General features: G+C 34.3%; 1 protein-coding gene across 6 annotated transcripts in view; it reads right to left on the reverse strand.

Annotated features, from left to right (window-relative positions):
* NAALADL2 (N-acetylated alpha-linked acidic dipeptidase like 2) overlaps nucleotides 1-18,587 on the reverse strand; it is a 1,182,199-nt gene that overhangs the window by 948,076 nt on the left and 215,536 nt on the right. The window contains exon 1 of one of the 6 annotated variants that reach the window (XM_066241014.1): nucleotides 18,359-18,489. The exons of the other annotated variants lie outside the window; for them this stretch is intronic. The gene's annotated coding sequence lies outside the window, so the exon portion shown is untranslated. Of the gene's footprint in view, nucleotides 1-18,358; nucleotides 18,490-18,587 lie in introns of those variants that run through there. 6 annotated transcript variants of the gene reach the window in all.

Raw genomic sequence — 18,587 nt, forward strand, 5'->3', positions numbered from 1 at the left:
TCATCTTCACTCTCTTAAGAGCCTTACTTTGTTCTATGTGCACTTTGAGTGCTGAATTTGTCTATGGAAAAATAAGTACCCCATACTGATCTTTGTCGCTAAGTATTCAAATATTTAGAATCTATTTGATTAAGAAGTAATTTATAGTCCAATAACTACAAATTTATAATTTCAAGTCATGTTAAAACATTGTAAAATAAGTAGTTTTGGTAACTGATCACCAATTAGAAAATACCCTTAGTTAAAAAAAAAAACTTTACAGAACCACTTATAATATTTAAACTTTGAATGTGCATATTAATTAAGTTAAACTACCTAGCTTCAGCAAATAACTACTACTCTGAGTATAGGATTATTCAGCTTCTAACTATAGGCTAGTCTTTACCATTTAAAAGTAAAGATATACTGATGATATAAACACTGAGAAATAAATGAAAAAATGTAGCTTCATGAACTTTACAGCAATGAACAAGTGCAATTAGAGTAATGATCCTATTTGGTAAGTATAAAATAGAATATGTAAACATTTTATATATATACACTCATTTACATGTTCAACAGGAATGCTAGGTATTCTTTAAGTATAATCTTTATAGTCAGAAATTCTATATATGCAGAAAGGTATAATATTTATAACTAATAAGGTTGCTATATAACCTACTACATATTCAAATGTTATTTTTATTATCTGAAAAGAACTTAACTTCATATAGACAAAAAATGTATAAATGTCATAGTCATTTGTCAATTTTCAGCAATGCAATAAATCACTAATGTTTAAAATGCTATATACCTTCTCAAGAACTCCGGAAAATACACATTTCAAAGCTGATCTTAAATAATATCACTAATAGTGGCCTTCTACTTTTATTGTAGCAGCATTAAAAAAAGAGAAACCTTACTTTCCTGAAGCCATGTTATGCAAAGCTGCGAGTGCTGACGGTTAAGGCAGCTGAGGAGTACATCGCACGTTTTGCTGTGCTTATCACAAAGGAAGGCTACATCCCCCAACAAGTGTTCAACTGTGACAAAACAGTATTGTTTTGGAAAAAAAATGCCCTGGAGGACTTTTATCACCGCAGAAGAGAAGAAGCTGCCAGGACATAAACCCATGAAGGACCTTCTGACCCTTGCATATTTTGCAAATGCTAATAGTGACTGTAAAGTAAAGCCACTGCTAGCGTATCATTCCGAAAATCCTCAAGCCTTTAGGACTCACAAGATTCTTAAAGAAAAACTGCACGTTATGTGGTGCACCAATGCTAGGGCATGGGTTACACAGCAGTTTTTTATTGAATGGGTAAATCTCATCTTTGGTCCTGCAGTGAAGAAATATCTTCAAGAAAATAAACTCCCAATGAAAGCATTACTAATCCTTCAAAATGCTCCAGGCCACCCACTTGGTCTTGAAGATGACATTCTCGATGAATTCAAATTCATGAAAGTCCTCTACCTCCCACCCAACACGACTTCAATCTTGCAACCTATGGATCAGCAGGTCATTTCCATTTGAAAAGCTTTACACAAAGCACTTGTTCTGCTGCTGCTTTGAGGTGACTGAGAATACAAATCTAACCCTTCAAGGGTTTTGGAAAGATCACTACAACATCGTGATATGTTTACATATTATTGACTTGGCATGGCAAAAGGTTACAAGAATAACCTTGAACTTGGCATGGAAAAAGTTATGGCCTGATGTTGTTGCAGGCAGGGACTTTGAAGCATTCGAACCACAGACTGAGACTGAGGTAAATTGTGTCCCTCGAAAAAATCAATGAGTCTGGAGTAGATGAGGGTGACATAAACGAGCTCGTCGAGGAACATGAGGAGGCACTCTCAACTGAGGAGTTGAAGAAGCTACAGATGATGCAACATATGGAGCTTCTGCAAGAGATCAGTAGTGAGGAGGAGGTAGAGCCGGAGGAAGTGATTTCTACAAGTGAAATTAAAGACATACTGGCAATGTGGGAGAAGCTTTCAAGTTTCATTGAAAAGAAACACCCAGAAAAAGTTTCAGCTGGTTGTGCTTCAGCACTTTTTAATGACACTTTTTTGTCACATTTTCATAACATTTTAAAAGTCAGGCAAAAACAAACCTCTTTGGATAGACTTTATTCAAAAGTCCTGCAAGTGAAAGTGCCGAAAGTACAGTCAAAAAGGCAAAAACAGGTGATGATTAAATGAAAAATATGTAATGTTAAGCTTAGGTTAAGTTTAAAGTTAAGAAAGTGCAATTTTTGGCCCTGGTTGGTTGGCTCAGTGGTAGAGCGTCAGCCTGGCATGCAGGAGTCCTGGGTTCGATTCCCAGCCAGGGAACACAGGAGAAGTGCCCATCTGCTTCTCCACCCCCCCCTCCTTCCTCTCTGTTTCTCTCTTCCCCTCCCGCAGCCAAGGCTCCATTGGAGCAAAGTTGGCCCGGGCACTGAGGATGGCTCCATGGCCTCTGTCTTAGGCGCTAGAATGGCTCTGGTTGCAACAGAGCAACACCCCAGATGGGCAGAGCATCGCCCCCTGGTGGGCATGCCGGGCGGATCCCGGTTGGGCGCATGCGGGAGTCTGTCTGACTGCCTCCCTGTTTCCAGCTTCAGAAAAATACAAAAAAAAAAAAAAGTGCAATTTTTTACAATTAAGTTTTTGTGGTTTCATTTTAAGTAAAGAAAGTGCAGTTTCAGTTTTGTTTAAAGAAAATGCATTTTTTTGTTTACATTTAGTGTTAAGAAAGTGCAGTTTTAGTTTACGTGTCTACAGTGCCTGCCCCTTCCTCCCTCCCTCCTCCTCCGCCATTCACCTCTGTTAGTCGCACTCGTATGTCTCCAAGGTAAGAATACAGTCTAAATAACACTTTTTTCTTTTATTTCATATATTTTGTTATGCATTGGCAAAGTATACATGTGTGTTTCTTAATGAAAACATGTTTTTTTTTTCAAAATTAGGATGATTTAGGGATGTTTCACAGGGCTGGAACAAATTAAATCTATTTCAGTTATTTTAAATGGGAGAAATTTGATATATGAGTTGACTGACTTATGAGCTCGGTTACAGAATGAATTAAATTTGTATCTCAAGGTACCACTGTATTCTACATTAAATGATGGGATTATTTAAGGTGAATCAGGAATGAAGAGTCACCACATGAGTGAATTATCAAAATTTATACAAAACACCCAGGAAAAGGGTTTGAAGAAAATTTTTTCTTAAAATAAAAACTGAAAGTTTATATATTTAAAAATTAGGCTATAATTGCAACCACACATTAATGTTTACAATGACCAAATAATGAATCAAGTTGTTATACAGTTTAAATTATATAGTTTGTCCAAACTCTAAGATATGTCCAAACCAGGAAGACAACTACTCCTAGAGACAACACTTATCACCTGGAACATTCTGATATGCATAGCAAGACAAATCTTATTTACCATCTATTTCCTCCCCTCCCCTTCCCACGTCTTGCCTCAGTAGCCCAAAACAGCTGTTCCTTTGTTTAATCTAAAATGTCATATAAACCTCAATCTTCCGGCTCCCTCCTGGGCTCTCATTTCATTGTAAAACTCTTACATATATGTAATTAAATTGTATTTTTTCCTCTCATTGACTCGTCTTTGATTGTTTCGAGTTGAGCACCCAGCCATTGAACCTAGAAGAATAAAGGGAACAAACATTTTCCTCCCACACAGTATTGCTAGGAGCATAGAGAAAACCAGATTAACATTGTTACTATTTACTATTTTGAATTTTTAAAGACAAAAGTAAGGTTTTTGTTGTCGTAATTTAAGACTTGTTTACAAAATCTAGAATTGACCCAGGACTTTATTTTTATCTTTTATGATCTAATGAATACAAATTTCAAGTAAATCTTTAGGTTATTTTTGTTTTTGTTTTCTTTTTTTTGCGGCAGAGACATAGAGAATCAGAGAGAGGGACAGATAGGGACAGACAGACAGGAAGGGAGAGAGATGGGAAATACCAATTCTTCATTGCAGCTCCTTAATTGTTCATTGATTGATTTCTCATATGTACTTTGACTGGGGGGCTACAGCAGACCAAGTGACCCCTTGATCAAGCCAGTGACCTTGGGCTCAAGCTGGTGAGCCTTGCTCGAATCAGATGAGCCCACGCTCAAGCAGGCAACCTCAAGTTCTCAAAGCTGGGTCTTCCATATCCCAGTCTGATGCTCTATCCACTATGCTACCACCTGGTCAGGTTAAATCTTCAGTTTTAAATACAATTTAATATCAGTATATTTTGCACTAATTTTTGAGACATGCAGCTTTATTAAAAAAGTAATTTTGAAAATAAAATAGGTGTGATTAAAACTCTAATTCATTAATATGAAATTGTAGGACACATAACATATATTAAATCCATAACCAAGTGAGAAAAAAATTTTTATACAATAAAAAACAAGCCTAATATGCATAAAAATGTGTCCCTATAAACATAGTTTTGTTAACCCTAAATATCATAATTAGAAAATTATCCTTGCCCTGACTGATTGGTTCTGTGGTAGACCATCAGCCCAGAGTGTGGATGTCTGGGGTTCAAATTCCAGTCAAGGCACACAGGAGAAGTGACCATCTGCTTCCCCACCCCTCTCCTTTTCTTTCTTTCCTCTCTCTCTTCTCCTCCCAAGGCTATGGCTCTAATAGTTCCAGGAAATGAATTGGCTCCAGGCGCTGAGGATGGATGGCTCCATGGCCTCACTTAGGCACTAAAATAGCATGGTTGCCAAGCAACAGAGCAGCAATCCAAGGGGCAGGAATCACCCTGTAGGAGACTTGCAGGGTGGATCCCAGTCAGAGTGCAAGCGGGCATCTGTCTATATGCTTCCCTGCCTCTCAGTAAAAAAAAAAGAAAGAAACAAGAAAGAAAGAGAGAAAGAAGGAAAGAAAGAAAGAAAGAAAGAAAGAAAGAAAGAAAGAAAGAAAGAAAGAAAGAAAGGAAGAAGAAAGAAGAAAGAAAGAAAGAAAGAAAAAAAGAAAAAAAGAAAGAGAAAGAAAGAAAAGAAAGAAAGAAGAAAGAAGGAAAATTATCCTTTGTCACTCAACTATTCTAATAACGTAATTTAAAAAGTCATTGTTAATTTGGAAAATATTTTATTCTCCTTCAATGTTTTAGGTTGTCATTATAATCATTATTTTTTAACTCACATATCTGATCAACAAATGCCTTTATTATGGCATATTGTAAGCTTCTTGGAATACAATTATAAAATAAAATAATCACTGCCCTCAAGAATCTTAAAGATCTGATTAAGAATCATATAATCAAATAGAAATTATAATATGCATGACATGTGCTATCATTGAAATATACTTAGGATGCTCTGAGGAGATCAGTGGCTTCTAAAAGATGGCAACAACTAAACTAGAGTTGAAAAGCCATTCTAGTCTGTGGACTCTGAGGTCAGAGAGAGTGAGCCTGACCTCAAGAAATGGCTACTAACCATACATAAAGCCAAATTGGTCACAAAATAGGGATATATTTAAAGACTGTAAATGTTAGACACAGAGCATTGTTTAAATTAAGATTTGAACAATCTCAAAAGCCTGGAAATGTATCAATTAAATAGTAATATAAGTAATTTTTCAATGACATGATATATGTAACACTGTATATCATTCTTATCCATTAAGTTTATAACATCTTTCTTTGTGAGTTTCTTTAAGTAAAACAAATATATTTAACATAGCTGAAAGAGATTGCTTTATCATGTATTCTGTACACTATATAATTTTTAAAATGCTTGTATAAGAAAAATGAAATCATAGTACGTTCTGTTAAGTCTTTTATTACAATAATGTGATCAGTTGAGGTATATACAGATTTGAACAAATAAGAAAAATTTGGAGGATTATAGAGGAGAGCAGAAAAATTCTTGAAAGAAATAATAGCTACAAGAAAAGGTCAAGAGAACCGAAACCAATTTACTGAGAAATTCTGAAGAATGTCTTAGAAACTGTCTCAAGACATACCTTTTCTTTAGTGGATTAAATAAGCAACATCTCTTCTGAGAGATTACAGCTCTCCTCTTCTCTCTCCTTTCTCCCAAAAAGATTTTTTAAAAAATACTCCAATCATCCATGTGAATTATTTCCCGACTTGCAGAGATAGAAAGTAAAATTCTTTATCATCTGATAGTTTCTAGTTAATATTTCTTTTTAAAATAAAGGAAACATTTGTCTGCACAAAATACATTAAATATGGAAACTTCCAAATTGTATCATTAATTGGTCTTCTTAACCTTTTGGTTTCTACGATGTAATTGCTTCCTTTAATGCAGGGGTCAGGAACCTATGGCTCGCGAGCCAGATATGGCTCTTTTGATGGCTGTATCTGGCTTGCAGACAAATCTTTAATAAAAAAATAACGTTAAACTAAAACATGCCTGACCTGTGGTGGCGCAGTGGATAAAGCGTCGACCTGGAAATGCTGAGGTTGTCGGTTCGAAACCCTGGGCTTGCCTGGTCAAGGCACATATGGGAGTTGATGCTTCCTGCGCCTCCCCCACTTCTCTCTCCTCTCTCTCTCTTCCCCTCTCTCTCTCCTTTCTAAAATGAATAAATAAAAAAATATAAAGCATTCTCATGTATTACAATCCATTTATTTCCTACTGCTCATGTTCATGGTTGCGGGTGGCTGGAGCCAAACATAGCTGTCCTTCAGGATACGCCAAATTTTTATTGGATGATGCGTAATGTACACAGGTCGTTGTATGGCTCTCACGGAATTACATTTTAAAATATGTGGCGTTCATGGCTCTCTCAGCCAAAAAGATTTCCGACCCCTGCTTTAATGAATTATTGGTATAATAAGGTTTCACAATATACTAGAACACTATATAATTAAAAGATTAGTTATGTTTAAATATTGATGTCAATTTTTAAGGCTTTTATCCTGGTCATATCAGGAAAAGTAAATTCACCTTCCAATGTTATTCATGACAGTGAATTTTCTGCTATTATTGTAAAAAATATATCATAATAAATATTAATAGGGCAAACTATATCAAAATTAACAGATTTTTTCTGCCCATTGCCACATATACCAGTACACTGACTAACAGAAAATGACTTCCTATACTTCGCAAAAGACAGACATTCTGTTAACAATGAATCTCTAACACCAAACATTCTTTTCAAAAAATTATATCATAAAAAAGAGAAAATAAGCTCTGAATAAGTTTTTTTCAACCAAAAGTAATAATTAAAAGCTGACATTAAAAATGATTAGATTAGATTAGATTAAATTATATGTAAATAGAAAAGACAAGAGAGTAGTTTTCACTTACAATATTCAACTCTCACATATTTGCAAATCACACTGCCATGTTTGATGCTAAAACACAGCACGGGATAGTGTTCAGAGCCTAAGCTAACTGTAAAGCAAACTTCCTGAGTTGAATTCTGACTCCACCACTTATTTTTATTTTATTTTATTTATTCATTTTTAGAGAGGAGAGAGAAAGGGAGAGAGACAGAGAGGGAGAGAGAGAGAAGGTGGGGAGGAGCAGGAAGCATGAACTCCCATATGTGCCTTGACCAGGCAAGCCCAGGGTTTCGAACCAGCGACCTCAGCATTTCCAGGTCGATGCTCTATCCACTGTGCCACCACAGGTCAGGCCTCCACCACTTATTAGTATGACCACGTGTGAGTTTATTCACCTCTCTACATTTCATATTTCTCTTTGCCTCAATTTCCTCATCTATAAAATGAGTGTAATAATAGTATCTGTACAGACAGGTTGCAAAGATTATGTCAGTTAACACATGTAAAGCATTTAAAACAGGGCTTGGCACATTAAAACTGTGTAAGTATTAAGTAAGTTTTACTTGGTCTCTTGCTATTTCACACAAATCTAACATTCTGACCACATATAAGAAAATCATTGAATTTGAGCCCCTATGCACCAATAGAGCCTTACAGGATGTTTAGAGCCAGCACATATTCTGAGTAGTCAGTGCTCACACCCCATTAGTAGTTAAATATATATATATATTATATATATATAATAAATATAATATATATAATATATATATATTTTAACAGAGACAGAGAGAGAATCAGAAATAGGGATAGACAGGGACAGACAGACAGGAACGGAGAGAGATGAGAACCATCAATCATCAGTTTTTCGTTGCAACACCTTAGTTGTTCATTGATTGCTTTCTCATATGTGCCTTGACTGTGGGCCTTCAGCAGACCGAGTAACCCCTTGCTCAAGCTAGCGACCTTAGGTTCAAGCTGGTGAGATCTGCTCAAATCGGATGAGCCTGCGCTGGTTAAATATTTTGACTATCATCGTTGTTTATAAGTGGTAACTATCTTCCAAGTAAAACTAGATTATCCTGGGCCAGTACTTCTCACCTAAGTTCTAGGGATACCCTGGGCCACCCTCCTACAGGAGGACAAGGGTAGGGTGAGAAGAAAGCTAAAGGCAGATTAGAGGCCTTTATTTTATATGTTGGAATTAAATAAATGATTTTGCTTAAAAACAGGGTCCCACAGACTGAAACCAACCTAAAACTACTCCATTAAAGATTGTTTTGGAAAATCATTTTGTATAAAAGTTGTCAACCACTCAGCAACAGTTTCTTTACCAATATTACTATTGCCTTCCTGTTCTAATGAGTTCAAATTCATATTCCTTAAACTGAGATCTCAGGTTTTTCTGAGATAAATATATATATTATAAATTTAATATATATTATAAATTTAAATATATATGATATATTTAACCTTATATATGTATATATAATATATAAATATATATTATATATATTATAAATATATATATTATATATTTAACCTTATATATGTATATATATATTAAACCTTAGCATAAATAACAACTTCATATATATATGAAAAACTATATCAACTGAACAGAAATTCAGAGCTGTATCCATGAATGCTTTAGAGGCCCAGGAGGTTAGTAGCTAAGTGCTCCTTAAATGATAACTATACTATTTTTACTACATTATTTCGTTTACTTTTTCTAATAAACTTTTAGGGCATTTAATTTCTTTTTACATGGGAAGCGGAGTGAGGCATTAGCTCAGAAGTTGAAGAAGTATCGCGAGGGCACATCACTAGCATCTCAAGCCAGCGATCTCACTGCGCTCTTCTGTGCTACTTCGTCTTTGCTGCAAAGGGACGCAGCGCACTCTGGACACAAGGCAACGGAAAGGCTACAGTGACCACTCAAACAGCACAGCCAGCTTTCATGAACTACACAGTCATAACCTATCGATACTCCACTGAGGAAAACATTTGCCAGTGCTCAAAACTTCTATCTTGAAATAAAAGTAATATACTTTAGTTTATAAAATTTATGATTTTATAAATTATTTTTGCCTTATTATCTCTTTATTCACATGTTAACAGGCATTGTTACAAAAGACATTTCTGTTAAATAATCTCACTTAAAGTTGTTTTTCATGCAAAGTTTTTGCATCCTGTTTCTTCTAAAAACAGGATGGTTTGACTGGTATTTATCATTCCATGGTTCTCAATAAAAACAATATTAGCGTTAAATGATTCATAAGATGCTCCAAGTCAGCTGCGTCCTTAAATTCACCATTTTCTTTCAGCTCTGCAACCACACTGCTTTCAGACAAAGAAATTGCAGCAGCAAAAGGTTAAGTGACTTGAAGGTCACAGACTCAGAGAAGGTTTACCTGGGATACACACCCTACTGAGTGCTTATTTGCCATGTGTTTTTCTTTCTGCCACCTGCTCCCAACTACTGCCCTATCATAAATCATACTCAAAAGTAGTCAAGACACACGTACAGATACAGTGTGCATTGTGTGATAAGTAATATACGTGACTATAAAATTAAATAAATACAAATAGCTGAAGACAGTCGGACAGCTAACGCAAGAAAAATTAAGAACATATATATGAAAATACACAAATGTTAATACTGGTTACAACTAGTGATGGGGTTATTTATTCCTTATATGTTTAACATTTTCAATTCTACTCTAATGAACATATATTGCTTTTATAATTAGAAAAAAAGTTATAATATGTGTGATTATCTTTCATCCTACTCTTTTGGTCTCTTATGAATTTTCTCCAATACTATATACAAATTTTTTAAAGATGTTTAAATTTTATATTAAATAAGATAACATTTTTCTTTATATATTGATTGATTATATTAACTCATTATCTTGCTTTGAGCATTAGGAACAGATTCATTCATTTAGACTTATTAGGTGTGTAAACATTTACACATTTAAAAAGATTCCATACTGGAGGTACACATGCAATTGGAAGGGATCTAAAATTTTATTAATATAAAAATGCAGCCAAATTATGCCTAAGGAAAATGACCTATCTAAATAAATATTCAGATTTTAGAATATTTAGAACTAATTATTAAATTCATTATGACCCACCATCAAGGATCCATCCACTCTGTCACACTTTGTAACTCATCTCCATTGCCTTAGAAAAGCCTCTTTCACTCTCCCTTCCTGCAAATGCCTTCCCTTTCTTATTCTTTTTAATTTTTATTTCCTGCTCATCAAAATACTAGCTTCCCTACACTCCAATTTGACACATACAGAATCACAAAAGAGAAAGAAAAACAATGAGAGTAAATGCAAGAGAGAAGAAACTCGTTCTTATTTCTTCACCTCAACTTATTGATCAATATTTCTCCTAACCTATTTTTATTAGAGAGAAGAAACAAAAGAGAGAAAAGGAAGAAAGGCAGGAGGGAAGGAAGAAAAACAAGAGGGATAAGAAAGAGGAAGAGGGAAGTTATTTTATGCCTTTTTCATCCTTCGTAATAGCATACTATTTCCAACTTTGAAATAAAAAAAATATCAAAGTTCATATTTAAACTAAAAACTCTAAAAAATTTATCACTCTCTTTAAAAATATATAATTGTCACCAAAAACTGCAATCATAATGGTAACATATTTGTTTAAAATGTGATTCGGAGTTGTTATTGAGGCAGTTGATTTTCATAGAGAAGTTGACATGTTAAATCACAGCTGTTTTTCTATTATAACTACAGGGCAAAGTAACACTCGGGAAAACTGAAAAGTGTAGATTAAATTTTTGGGAGAAGGAGGGAAGAAAAAAGGGAAAGAGGGAGGAAGGGAGAGAGGGAGAGGGAAAGAGGGAGACCGAGAGAAACTGGATGTAAAATCTCATGAGCAAATAATGCCATGTGCAAATAAATCACTATATAAATTAACCTTTATAACTTAGTTGCATATTTTATTAGGTAGCAGCTATAGTTGCATATAGGTTCTTTCCTCTCCGGATTTTAATGCTACCAAGAATTGTCAATGACTGTGAATTTAAAATTTTTTTTTAATACAATTGGATTTAAAAGAAACTGAATATGTGTCATCATGTGTGTTAACATATTTTTTTTTGTTATGGTTAGTATAAATACTCATATAGTTGTTTATTTGGGTATACAAAAAAACCAGGACTAGCTAAATACCAGAGAAAAGAGAAAAAAATCAAGTATTCTTTTAAAATAAAAAAGTAATTTATTTTTAATTAGGTTTTCACTCTATAATTTTTTTCTTCTATTTTTTCTTTGTTTTATTTCATATGTTCAAAGAAAATATGTCCAGGTTATCTTGTCGATCAATTATGTTGCATACCCATCACCCAAAGTCAGATTGTCCTCCGTCACCTTCTATCTTGTTTTCTTTGTGCCCCTCCCCCTCCCCTTTCCTTCTCCCTCCCACCCCCCATAACCACCACACTCTTGTCAATGTCTCTTAGTCTTGCTTTTTGTCCCACCTATGTATGGAATAATGCAGTTCTTGGTTTTTTCTGATTTACTTATTTCACTCCGTATAATGTTATCAAGATCCCACCATTTTGTTGTAAATGACCTGATGTCATCATTTCTCATGGCTGAGTAGTATTCCATAGTGTATATGTGCCACATCTTCTTTATCCAGTCTTCTATTGAAGGGCTTTTAGGTTGTTTCCATGTCTTGGCCACTGTGAACATTGCTGCAATGAACATGGGGCTGCATGTGTCTTTATGTATCAATGTTTCTGAGTTTGGGGGGTATATACCCAGTAGAGGGATTGCTGGGTCATAATATGATAAACCATCAGCTAATATCATATTAAATGGCACAAAACTGAAGGCTTTCCCCCTTAAATCAGTAACAAGACAGGGTTGTCCACTCTCTCCACTCTTATTTAATGTGGTGCTAGATGTTCTAGCCAGAGCAATCAGATAAGACAAAGAAATAAAAGGCACCCATATTGGAAAAGAAGTAAAGGTATCACTTTTTGCAGATGATACGATCATATACATCAAAAACCCCAAAGAATCCACAAAACGACTACTAGAAACAATAAGCCAATACAGTAAGGTCGCAGGATACAAAATTAACATACAGAAGTCAATAGCCTTTCTATATGCCAACAATGAAACATTTGAGAACAAACTCAAAAAAATAATCCCCTTCACGATTGCAACAAAAAAAAAATACCTAGGAATAAACATAACAAAGAATGTAAAGAACCTATATAATGAAAACTACAAAGCATTGTTAAGGGAAATAGAAAAAGATACAATAAGATGGAAGATTATTCCTTATTCTTGGATAGGAAGAATAAATATAATCAAGATTGCCATATTACCCAAAGCAATATACAAATTTAATGCAATTCCCATCAAAATTCCAATGACATTTTTTAAAGAAATGGGAAAAAAAAATCATCAGATTTATACAAAACTATAAAAAACCCCGAATAGCCAAAGCAGTCTTAAAGAAAAAGAATGAAGCTGGGGGCATTACAATACCTGACTTCGAACTATATTATAGGGCCACGATAATCAAAACAGCATGGTATTGGCAGAAAAATAGACATTCACTCTATAATTTAAAAGTAACAGATTATTATTTTTTAACAGTGTCTTTGGCAGGAACAATACACAACATTCTCTTAAAAAGTCTAGAACTGCTATTGTCAAAGCCTATGTTATTTAATGCTCAACCTTTTCTATATACATTACAATACAAATAAAGAAGTAGAAGGGTTCAGTGGAGGAGAAGAAACATCCAGTTAGATGAGTGATAGCGTGGAAGAATAGAAAGAATTAACAAAGAGCAATAGGAAAGGTTGGCTTTTAAGAAAAAAGGACAATATTTACATTTTGTTTCATTTACATAATATTTCATTCCCTGTCAAATCTACCAAAATGTTTTTAATTAGGCAGGTGTAAACATTGTTATATAAATTTAAGCTACAGTACAGATAGTCACAATACAACCATTTGGTCATCACCTTTATATTGTGTTCTATCAGTTATCTCATTTTAAAAGGAGCTGGTATTATACTTTAGTCCTTTTGTTCAAATATATGTAAACCACCTATATATTCTTGAGCTGTCCTGAACGCTAAGAATACAAAAATGAAAACAGTTGGTATGGTCCCTGACCACATGATATTCAGTCCCTACTTTTGTCTTTTTGGCTACAATTCGGTAAAAGCATAAAAATTCTGAAAGAGCAACAAAACTGCTTCTCTACTCACAATCTCATGCTAGGGCCGATTAAAATTGCAGTTTCTTTACATCTTATTTGGCCTGATATTCCAATGTGCAGTGTACAACACTGCCTCCAATATCATCCATGTCTATGTTTTCAGAATCGCTGCCTCAAGATTTTGGTGATTTTTAACAGCTTGGTGTTAGAATAAATCCCCCAACAAATGAAAGCAATATCTGAATACCTGATAAACCTCTAAGGATCCTTGCCGCATCCTAGAGTTCAGCTGAAATGGGAAATGTAAAAGCTGGGTTTTAATATCTACTTGTTTTTGCACCTTTGTTGGGACTAAAAAAAAATCGAGACATTTGAGTATCACACCGTGAATTTCGGTGGGCCTCTAAAAACTTGTTACACTTCATTTAGGACTAGGCCATTGAGCTGCCATTTGGTGTGTGCACACTGTTGGCGTTATCCCTAAGACCGAGACTGGAGCTTGAGTGTAGTTGGCCACGCACTTTCATTTCATAGAGAAAAGCAAACTGAACTGACACACACATAAAGGTTTGGTCTTATTAGTATCACATTCCAATAAGTTAAGATGACAGTCATTTTTAGCTTAAGCAGCTGCTTTTGTAATCAACAGTAGTTCAGTCACTGAATCAAGAAAAGACATAGGAAATGCCGCATGCTCATAGCTCTTTACCAGGAACACAAAACAACACATACAAGAAAACATCCCAAACAAACTGGACTTGTACTAAAACAAATTATTGTGGACAGGACTAAAATACAATGTGTAGGTTCAACTGCTTCTTGTACTTCCTAAAATACAAGAATATTCTGCAACAAATTACAATATGATCAAAAGTTTTAAGATAGTTTTGAGACATTATGACTAAAAAATCACTAATTAATCACCTGCAAAACTCCTTTTAAATCTTTTTTTAAAAAGCTCTCTTCTTATTTTATAGACACTAAATGCAAATAAATAAATAAATAAATAATCCCATGGGTCAAGTATAAAATCACAGAATTACTTATGTCTAGCACATTTATACTACATAATTGTATTGGTTTTCTATTTTTGCACATTATCATAAATTTCACAGCTAAACAACACACCTTTATTACCTAAATTTCCTTGGATCAAAAATCTGAGCTTTGCTTCTCTTGATCCTCCCCCTCAGGATCTCACAAACATGTAATCAAGGTGTTCAGACATACTAAAGTTCTCATTTAGAGCTAGGGGTCTGCTTCCAAATTCATTCACCTTGTCAGCCGAATTTAGTTCCTTGCAGTTGTAGGTCTGAGGTCTCCAATTTCTTGTTATCTGCTGCCCAGGGATTGGTCTCAGCAACTAGAAGCTGTCCACATTCCTTACTACATGGTTCCTACAGGGAGCTCAAAATATGGATGCTTTCTTCCTTCCAGGGTAGCAGGAAAGTCTCTGTCTGACTCCTATTCTCCTTTCAGATAACATAATGTAATCATGTTAATGACTTATCTCATGATTTGTTATAAAAAAGTGACCTAATCAAGGGAATAACTATTCAGCACATTTAAACGCTCTGCCTACACTCATGAGGAGAGGATTATACAAGGTATGTACACCAGGAGGCAAGAATCTTGGGGGCCATCTTAGAATTCTGTGTACTACAATAATACTGACTTATTTAGAAAAGATTGACAATAATGTAGCCTATCTGGATGCCCTTTAGAACTTCCTTCTATGAGCACTTCTTAGAAATTATTAGTATTATTAATAGCATCACTGTCATAGTCAACAATCATTATTAACCCCCTCTAGCAAAAGGAAGTAACAGACACAAAAAAACTGAAAACAAAGCAGCTTCAGAGAGTTGTTACATTACTCAGGGAAAGCAGTGGGAACAGAACCCGGAATGCTGATATGTGACTTGTTCCTTAGCTGTATACTATGGTACAATTCTAACATTAAGAACCGGCAGATGGCAACCTGATGCTAGTACACCAGTTCTGAAGAAAACTGGCAAATACTTTTCTATTGACAAACAAATAATTAATTAAAACCAACTTGACTGAAAGGCTAGATTTTATATTTCCAAAATTTGAAAAATATGGAAAATAAATATTTTGAAAGTTAAAGTGTCTTTTTAAGAGAGAGAGAAAGAGTGAGAGAGCCTGAAGCCTGAACAATTAGACATTTGCCACACCACAAAAGTCACCACAGATGCCGATAGTCTTTAAACATTTTGCCTATCTCTCTCTTTTTACTTTCCTCTTTCTCTCATAATCCTATCTATTGCTGTAATAGTTACAGAAAATACATAAATAAAATTAATGTTCTCTGACTAAACAATTTTTTGTCTTGAGTAGGTCAGTTCCATTTTCAAATTATCTAACAAGAGGAAGAAGAACAAAAATATTGCTAAAATATCTTCCACTTTAAAGCTCTATAATTCTACTGGTCATTTAAATTTCAGACAATCACTAGTAAAAAAAATGTAGATTCGGGGAGTCAGATTGGAAAGAAAAATAACATGGGGGCAATCCTGCTATTTGCCTAGCCATGTTTGGGGGGTTTTCAGAACACTAACTCATTTAAGACGCTCAGTAGCTCTGACAAATAATAACATCCCTTTTTAACAGATGACAAAGCAAAGGCAGATTAAGGGTTCAGTAATTTACCCAGGTCACATAACTAACAAGGGCATTGCTGTACTTGATTGGCTCTTGATGAAGGTTGTTAAACAGTTGACTAAAGTAACAAAAAAATAAGCAAACAATCAAAGTCAAAGGTTGAAAGACTCAGAATACATCCTTTAAATGCTGAAAAATTATTTGGACTGTAAGAAGCTGATATTTTCAACTATTTCAATAAAGTTATTTCATAAATAAACGTGCAAAATACCAACAAGGGATAGGTACGGACTTGGCTGACATGACGCCCACCAGTCATCGCCATGCTCTTAAAGCTCTTCAGCAAACAGACAGTAAAATAAAATAAGTCACGCTTCCATACATTTTATCTTCTTTCTGTGATTAATTCAATTTGACAAGCTCTATAAAAGCCTCTATGACAAAGTTAGGTCAATGACAAATTAAATGTATCATAATACACACATATTTTAATATTTTTTTCTATGTGTCACTATAGAGAAATGCACTGGGTGTGCAATTAACTTGGATACAGGTGATACCTTCCTGAAATGTGTTGTTGCTTTTTAATTAGGTAAAAGAGATACATATTAACTTAACATGTTTTTCCTAAAAAAAATTAATTGAAATAAAATAAAAATTTTAAAATTTGATATCTTAATAATATCAGAGCTAATTTGATATCTTAATAATATCAATTTTAATCTTACATAAACATAACTGTATAAAATAAACATGATATGAACACATGCATATTATTGAAACTAGACATTATCCTCAATTTTAATGACTGACTAAGCTATATTGTCAGTTTTTATATCAATACTTTAAAATAATCATAATTATTTCTCTAAAACAACTGTTTAATTCATTTTTCTTTCATTTTAAAACAAATAAAATTGACCAGGAAAGTATTGTTATTTTAAATCAAATAATTACTTAATTTATTTCCATAATGGACATAGAGTTATAACCTTTGTCCTCAAGATATTTACAATCTTGTAATGAAGATAAAACCAGTATGTCAATTGCTATAATACAAAACAAGGCTCTAATGGAGGTTAGAAAAGAGTGCAATGGGTTTTCTAGGTAAGGGGAAGGTTCAACCAATTGGATATAATATTTTTTATTCACTCGATAAAAATTCTTTGTATGGATAAAATAGTGTTTCCCCCCCAGTACAATTCATATGTTGAAGTCCTAATTCCAGTACTATAGAATGTAACTGCACTTGGTGATAGGGCTTATAAAGGGACAATTAAGCTTTTAAGAGGTCACACAAGTGAGTCCTCACCCAGTATGATTGGTGCCCTAATAAAAATAAGAAGAGACACCAGGGATGCACATGAACAGAGAAAAGACCAAAGAAGCACACAATTAGCAATAATTTGTAAACCAAGGAGTGGGGTATCAGGAGAAACAAATCCTACTGGAACTTTCATCTTGAAATTCCAGTTTTCAGATTGTAAGAAAAAAATTCTTGTTGTTTAAACCATCTACTCTGTTATTTTGTTATGGCTGCCCTAGCAGACTAACACCCTCTTTACCACAGGACAAAAATGGTGGTAAATTTACTAGACGAAAAGATAAAACTGGAACTACAGATTTTATTTTCCCCTGTAGAATTAATTTCTTACTGTACTAAATATGTTTCCAGATTAGGTATCAGAAACAAAAGAGCTGTGAGACTAGGCAGACTGAGTGAAAAATATCTGGGATTAATAAATGAGCAAACAGTGGGGTTAGAGTCAACTGGGGAGTTCATGGCTAGGACAAAGATACTGACACTTCAATTTCAACACACAGGTGAGAGTAAAATCTGAAAATTTTCTCCACATCTTTTAGTATATACCACTTGCTTCAGCGAACAGCAACGCCATCTACCCAGGTAAGTCAAGCCACAGAAAGAATAAGGTCTGTCTGTTGCAACTTCTACATAGATCTCAATTTCTTTATATGGACTTTTTTATTAAGTAATCTTTTAAGTTAATTCTAGCTTCAAATTTTTAAAAGTCTAGGGTAACAATCTTATCTCTATTGGAAACTTTACAGAGAGAACAAATTAAGCATTCCCAAGAAAAATTTAGCCTGCATTTTATTAGTATTGCAAATCACTTAATGATCTATAGTTTAAACAAATTATTTTCTAGAAATTAATTAAAATTGAATGACATGCAAAAATTAGGGGCTGTTGAATAATAATGATCCACACTTGGAAGCATACCTCAGTTTCACACTTGCAGATGTATTTCAGCAGTTATTTTTATTCACACTTTACAAATTAGAAACTTGGATGTCTCACCGGTGCTTCAAACACAAACGGTTTGAAATTCACGAGATGGAATGCAATGAAACAAGACTCCGTATTGAAGTCTGGTTGAATCTCCAACCTGACATTTATTTGTTTCATGACATTTAGCAATGTCACTTAGCAATAATTAACCTCACGGAGT

Source organism: Saccopteryx bilineata, chromosome 8 (assembly GCF_036850765.1).
Source record: "Saccopteryx bilineata isolate mSacBil1 chromosome 8, mSacBil1_pri_phased_curated, whole genome shotgun sequence".
In the NCBI taxonomy this organism is placed as follows: domain Eukaryota; kingdom Metazoa; phylum Chordata; class Mammalia; order Chiroptera; family Emballonuridae; genus Saccopteryx; species Saccopteryx bilineata.